This window comes from Cyrtonyx montezumae, unplaced genomic scaffold (assembly GCF_038088225.1).
Source record: "Cyrtonyx montezumae isolate F1298 unplaced genomic scaffold, pur_monq_1.0 scaffold_10, whole genome shotgun sequence".
Taxonomy (NCBI): domain Eukaryota; kingdom Metazoa; phylum Chordata; class Aves; order Galliformes; family Odontophoridae; genus Cyrtonyx; species Cyrtonyx montezumae.
This window is the reverse complement of record NW_027071826.1, coordinates 58,232,776-58,239,511: the sequence shown is the minus strand read 5'-3', so window position 1 is coordinate 58,239,511 and position 6,736 is coordinate 58,232,776.

Genomic DNA, 6,736 nt, shown 5'->3' with positions numbered 1-6,736 from the left:
GCTCTGCTGCACCATGGGAGCTGTAGTTTCAAGCTGCTCAGAGCGCTCTGCCGCCCGCTGGCTTTGCTGTGAGGCAGAGAGCCGCCAGTTTGGGGAGAAAACCTGAAAATAATTACGTCGTTTTCCCCGATGGCATCCTCAGGATGTACAGCTAGATCGGCCTTGTGGCAGAAAAGCCCACGGGGCTGTTTACGCGTTAGGAAAGTGAAGCAAATCACCTTAGACACAAATATTCCCCTTTGAGTAACACAGGATAGCTGCCTGCTTTGTGATGGTGTAAGAATATAACAGCGTAGCGTCATTACGGCCTCATCTTTAGCTTCATTGATAGAACCGTTTGAGTTGGAAGGGGCTTGGAGGGCGGTGATTGCTTTTCTGTGTTTGCTATACCCAAGGCAAGCTGTGATCATGTTATCGATAAGCAATTGGTTCACTGACACATGGGCAAGAAATATGTGACGTTCCTAAGCGGGATGTATGGTCTGACATGCCCCTAAGACACCTGAACAGTTAACCAGAGAAATAAAGAATCATAGAAGGTCCTTTCCAAGTTGGAAAGGACCTGTAAGGATCATCAAGTCCAGTTCCTGGCTCCGTCTACATACTTATCCTTCAATAAAGTCTAAAACATACGCACCAACGTAGGTAAACTCAAGCATATCGTGGAGCAAAACATGATCTCTTAAATTTCAGCTATTCCACTTAATCACACAAAGTGTTCATCTGAACTTATGCAACGCCAAGGTGAGAATCGGAAGATGCAGGTAAAACTATCAAAGCTGTAGATTTAGATGGGTGCCTCATAAGATTTAGAAACTAGGAAACTCCGTTTAATGCCGAGAGATTTGTTAGAGTGCAGCTACTTGTTTCTCTTTTGTTTGAGCCTTCCAAGATTCTCATCTCAAGGAGTTTCAGAGAAGACTAACCCATATTAGAATAACCAGTTTCCAAGTCTGAGAACAGAGTACGTTTTCTAAGTTGCTTGAAGAGGAAAAGATAAGCTTTGAAGAATCCCTGAGCATTTTTACTTTTATGAGAAATTAATAATCAACTAATGAAAAAATGGTTTGTATAAATCATGATAAAATTGGTGGACCTTTTCTGAAGGAAAAAGAAACTCCTTCAGAGCGAAAGAGCTGAAGATGCGACACCTCCAAGCAAATCCTGATAAAACAGGTCTTCAGTATTTGCTTATTATATGGAAGTTGGGTTTTTCTTTCAGATCAAGAATAATTTTCTCTATATTACATGGTTGAACGGAACTGGGTTCGTTATTGTTTTAGATAAATGCTAGATAGTTCTGTTATGCTACCTACAAATAGTCATCAGATATTTTGAATACCTTCAAAACTAAATCCAGCATTGCATATGTTCTCTAGCCATGTACCAAATTTCTTTTTTCTCTTGGAGGCAGAATAAGGCAAAAGGATGCACTTGCTTTCAGATATGCCAGTTAAAGCATGATGAAATCTGTGATGGTATTCAGTTCTAAACAGAGACTGGATGAAAACGAAATGAACATTTCTTACTCGTATTTTTCTCCAGCAGAGGGTACTCAGAGCTCAGAAATGTCTAATCTCCCTGTTCCACTTCTGCAACACATTTCAGCCTCCGGCCAGATGTAATCTCAAACCCAGATCTACCACTGCAACACTGAAACAGGTATTCTCCCTTTGGAGATTTGTTGACAATTCTCAATATATTTTCTTACCCCGCAAGCCAGGGCTATACAAGAGCTAGAGAAATTCCTTCGAATTATTCTCTTCACGGTCGTTCACCTTGGATCTCAAAGTGTTACTCCAGGATGTTGAATCTTATAGCACAACACATTTTCAAAGATCTTAGAAGTGCTAAGAACTGGAGATTCCTGGTTCTGTGTAACTTGTTCCAAAGTGGTTTGTGTTTAGATTGCCTTTGTTGATTTTTTTGCATCACTAAAACAGATTCTACTGTAGAGTTAACTTTCAAGAACACGTGAATGACTTGAGAGCTTAAAGATGAGGTTTTAAAGGTAATTAGAGGCTTATTTTCCATCAAACACATATACTTCTCAGTCCTGCAAAGAAAGGGTCAGTATAGAAACCAGTGCATGCCTGCCCCAGAGAAGTTCAGACTTCATAGCCACAGTGCTCCTCATACTATTTGTATTTGAGCCTATTACAGTTATTTAGAAGCTCAGTGAAACACACTTTTGTCACTTTGCTGTATCTAAAGGCACGTGACCAACCCAAACCGTTTTATAAAACATTTCTGTCACTGTATTTTTCTTTTCACATGCAAATATTTATAAATGAACATTCTGTCTACAGTGATGCACAGTTAGTCAGCATTCCCAGACTAAACAGACAAGAAGTCCAGCCAAGTTTAGAGTACCCTCAGATGGACTTTGACATAAAAAATTACATTTTCTTCTTCTTTCTATAGGATTTTTCTTTGCTGCCTTTCTAAAAATAATGTGGTATTGAAAAGGGGGAAAAAAATCCTCTTAAATACCCATGACATTCTTTGTTCTTTGTATTATTTCAACTTTTTTTTTTTATTTAAGAAAAAACAACAAAATTCAGAATTAACCACAAAAATTTAGGAGTGTGACAAAAACAAAATGGTTTGGGGTTGTTTTTTTCTTTGCCATTTTCCTATCATGGCTGCTTTTTCATCCAGTTCCAATCATTTCCTGTTGTGGTTAACGACCAACAGGCAGCTAAGTACTACACATCTCCTGCTCACTCTCCCCGGGTGGGATGAGGGAGAGAATCAGCATAGTATGGTTTGAGATAGAGACAGTTCACTAGATAAAGCAAAAGCTTCATGTGCAAGTAAAGCTGAAAAAGGAACTCGTTCACTACTTCCCATCAAACCAAAAATACTGTGAGGGAAGGTCCAAGACGAGAGTCAAGATCATGAGATGTACAGATGTAAAGGCTTTAAAAGGCAATAACTGAGAGAGGCTAAGCTCTGCCTGCTGCTAAGTTTTATTAGTTCTCCTGATAATAACAAAGACAACCCCTGCCCTGAACATAATATTTACAAAGCAAAGTTTCCTTTGAATAGCTACAAGCATAACCATGGCAAATAGTAAGTACTGTGACTGTACTTAGTGATGTTAGAAGTGGAAAAGCACAAAGAAAATTATGATTTAACTGGACTTGTCTGATTGGTATGTCTGAAAAATTAATCTCAGAGATGTACTTAGGACTTACTGATATCTTATGCTTATATGAAACTGACGGATGAATCTTTTCACTCCTCTCATGTTAAACGATTGGGAAAAGTGGAGAATATGGGACTTAGACCTTCTTTTCCTTTATCTGTCTCATCAGAGTTGGACTTGATGATCCTTGTGGGTCCTTTCCAACTCAGGATAGCCTATGATTACTGAAAAAAGTCTATGATTAGTAAAGTCTATGATTAAAGGCACAGGCTAGTCACTCTGACTGAGAGCTGTCTCTCTCTGCCTGTATTTTGCATTTAAAACTGGATTTTAGCATCTTGGAGACCCACATCTCCCCTCCCTGGTAACTGTGTTAAAGACCACTTTGTGTCCCAAGTCATGTACATTTTGGGGTGTAAAATGGATTACTACAAGGGCAGAAGATGAGAGAAACAGATCCAGAGAGAAGGGTTTTAAGTAGCTGGGGAAGACCTGATAATAAGAAATTAGGGCCAGGTTCTTTCGAATTTCTTCTTGTTCTCAAGTCCAGCATCCTTTCCATGGAAAGGAGACACTTCATGTTGAAAGCTGTGCCTGCCCATCTTTGAGGATCCCTTGGAATCACCAAGAGCTCCAGTGAGCACCCCTCCCACATAACTACTGATCTGCTCAGCCTTGGTAGGTCCACAACCAACCACTGCAGAGGCCCACGGTGCATTTCCCTTTGTCCAGGGCATCCCTCATCCCACACTCCTCAGATTCAGAAAGAAGGCCTTCAGGAGTTTTCATAACTTATTCACATCTCTCAGAACTTAGGATGGTACGAACAGAAAACCAGTAGGGAACTCATCTTTGGCCAGCTTCCCAGGAGAAGTTTTTCCAGGGGAACCAAACACACAAGAAATACGGGGCTCCTTCTTGAACGAGATCTGAAATCTCACCCAAAATGAAGAGAATGAGCAAGTGAAACACGATTGAAAACGTTGTGAACTTTGTATATCAAATCAATGCCAAAGGAAAGGACAGATTTTCTTTTGCTTTCTTATGGGGAACGTACATGCTGTTATCTGTGAGGCCGTGATCGTTTGCAGCATAATTAGAAAGGCGAGGTGTGGGTCTCATGGTTCCATGAGATACGAGACTGTTATCCCAAGAGAAGAGATTCAGATGAAAGCTTTATGCTCATGATATATCCCAATTCAGTGTGCGACTGGAGGAATGACCAAGCACAGGTAGAAGCTGGCAGAAGCAACTTCTCTTTCTGCTTTCTAATTCAAGCTGTGCAGAATTAAAGACAGGTGCCCTCACTGTCCTTGTGGTGGCACTATTTGAATACACGCTTTTCCTTCTGAGTTGCTCTGTGTAATTTGTCTTAATAAAAAACCCCAAGTTCTGGGTTTTTCCAGAATGAACTTTTCAGGATAAAAAAATAAGAGCTTGTATAAGGCAGGCTGAGCAGCTGGGGCTGCAGAGAAACAAACTGCCAACAGGGAACGTTGCAGGTAAATAGCAAAATGATCCACTTCAATTGTGTGCCAACTAAGGGAAGCCAAAACACGAATGGACTGCAAACTGAAGGTGCCCAGATGCAAGCTGCATGTCAATATATAAGGCTAAAAACATGAGAAGCACGCCAATGGGGGAAGGCAAAGCACCAGCAGATGAGAACAGATTGCAAACTGATGGGACTCATCAGTATACCGATGCGTGTGGCCAAAAGCCCAAACAGCACAGCAGGAGAGGGCAGACAGAGTGCCAATATTGTGCCAGCAGACAGGATTAGATCACGTTCGACACTGCAAAGGGGAAAAATGAAACAGCTGCACCGTGTCAGTCCCCAGGAACTAAACGCTGCTGGAAAACACGCAGTTCAGCCATATCTGCACGTATCTAAGTGGACCAAGACAAGTTTGGGCCTGGCCCGCGTTCCTTGCTTTCAGTATTACACATCTGTGTGTCAGCATTTCTCCCAGAAGTGTTTTTTCCTCATTTGTTAAAGGCAGACACAACCTGGCAATCAGCAGGCCTTCCCAATGCCACCCAGTCACTTATCAGGTCATTATGTCTTAAAATAATTCAAGGTTCATCAGAAATGCACTGAGGAAGGAACAGACAATGGTAAAGCACGTAGCAGAGCTGTGAATAACAGTAGATGGGTTCTGCTAGGTCCCAGATGTGAGGGCAGAGGAGCTGATAAACACCAGGTTGCTTTTATCTGCGCTTTGCTCCCTCTCACAGATCTCCTCTACCCTTTGCAGAATCTTCCCACGCACACAGGTGTTAGAAAACACAGTGGTGGTTCATTTTTGGACCCTGAGACAGATGAAATGACAGAAGGAAATGCCTGGAGGGAGTCAGAGCAGAAACAGTCTGGTTTCACCCACCCATCAGCAGCCTTTCCAGAGGTAGCAACAGCGTGGAGGACAGGCTTAGCTCTACCCTCACTCTTGGTGATGGCTCAATGCATTGGGCGAGCAATTAGCAATTACTGGGGAGTTCTCACAGCCCCATGGGAACTATTTGCTGGAGATAACCCTAAGCTACCAGAGGAAACATACCTTCAAAGTAAATACAAGGCGCCCTCCCCACCTTCTGTTATCAGACAAACCACAGTAGTAATTTCTGGGCAGATAGCTTTATTGAAGTAAGAAGAAAAGCTTTCCATATTTCAATCTCCACCTTCAGCAAAAGTACAGCTCCTGAAGCCTGCACAGCAGGGCAGCCCTCGTCAGAGAAACACTGGCAGAGCTGAGCACTAGCAACATGGGATGGGGAAATGTACAGAAGTGGAAAACAAGAGGATGGAAGCCTGCTAGGAATTGATTATCTTAAGTTTTGGGGTAGATGAGGAACCCAGCAGTTGTGTTTTGGTTTCACCCTCGAGGGTTTATCTGGAGTAACTACAACAGGGAAGAGAGTAGCCCATAGGTCACAGGCAGGATTACTTACTGTTGTTTATTTCCTAGAAGGACATTCACATTGTTGCAATCCTGTGCTGTCCTAGCAAGCAAGATAAATGTCTGAGACCCAGGATCCTGATGCATCCCTGACCTTTTACTCAAGCAAAACCAGCAGGAGCACAGATCTTGTGCTGATAAGATCAGAGAGTGCAAATGCCATACCATCAGTCGGTGGAAAACATTCCAGTTTTTGATTGGCATTTTCGAGAAAAAATTGGTTGGTGGAAAGGTTGAATCTGGACCAGAGCATCACTCGCATTACCCCCAATGGCAATGGCATGCCTGCTTTGCTGAATAGACGGCACGACCACAGCTGAAGACAAGACTGCTGAAAGATGAGGAGAGGTTGAGGAAGGAGGGTCAGTTCCCCCTTGGCTAGCAGGTTTCCTAGCTCAAGCCTGGACCCAAAAGCTGAGCAAGCTGACTTGTTCTCAGTGGACCTCTGTTTTGGGCTGCAACTTGGCTCTAGGTAAAGCCTGAAAATGATATTTTACCATCAAATAGCCTACTGGGCCCGTTGTGAATGGAAAAAATGGGGATGCAAAGAGGTCTTCATCTACAGCAAGTAAGGCATGAGAAGGCAATGCTGACCTCCACCTTCAGCAGCAATGACAAAAGGAACAGC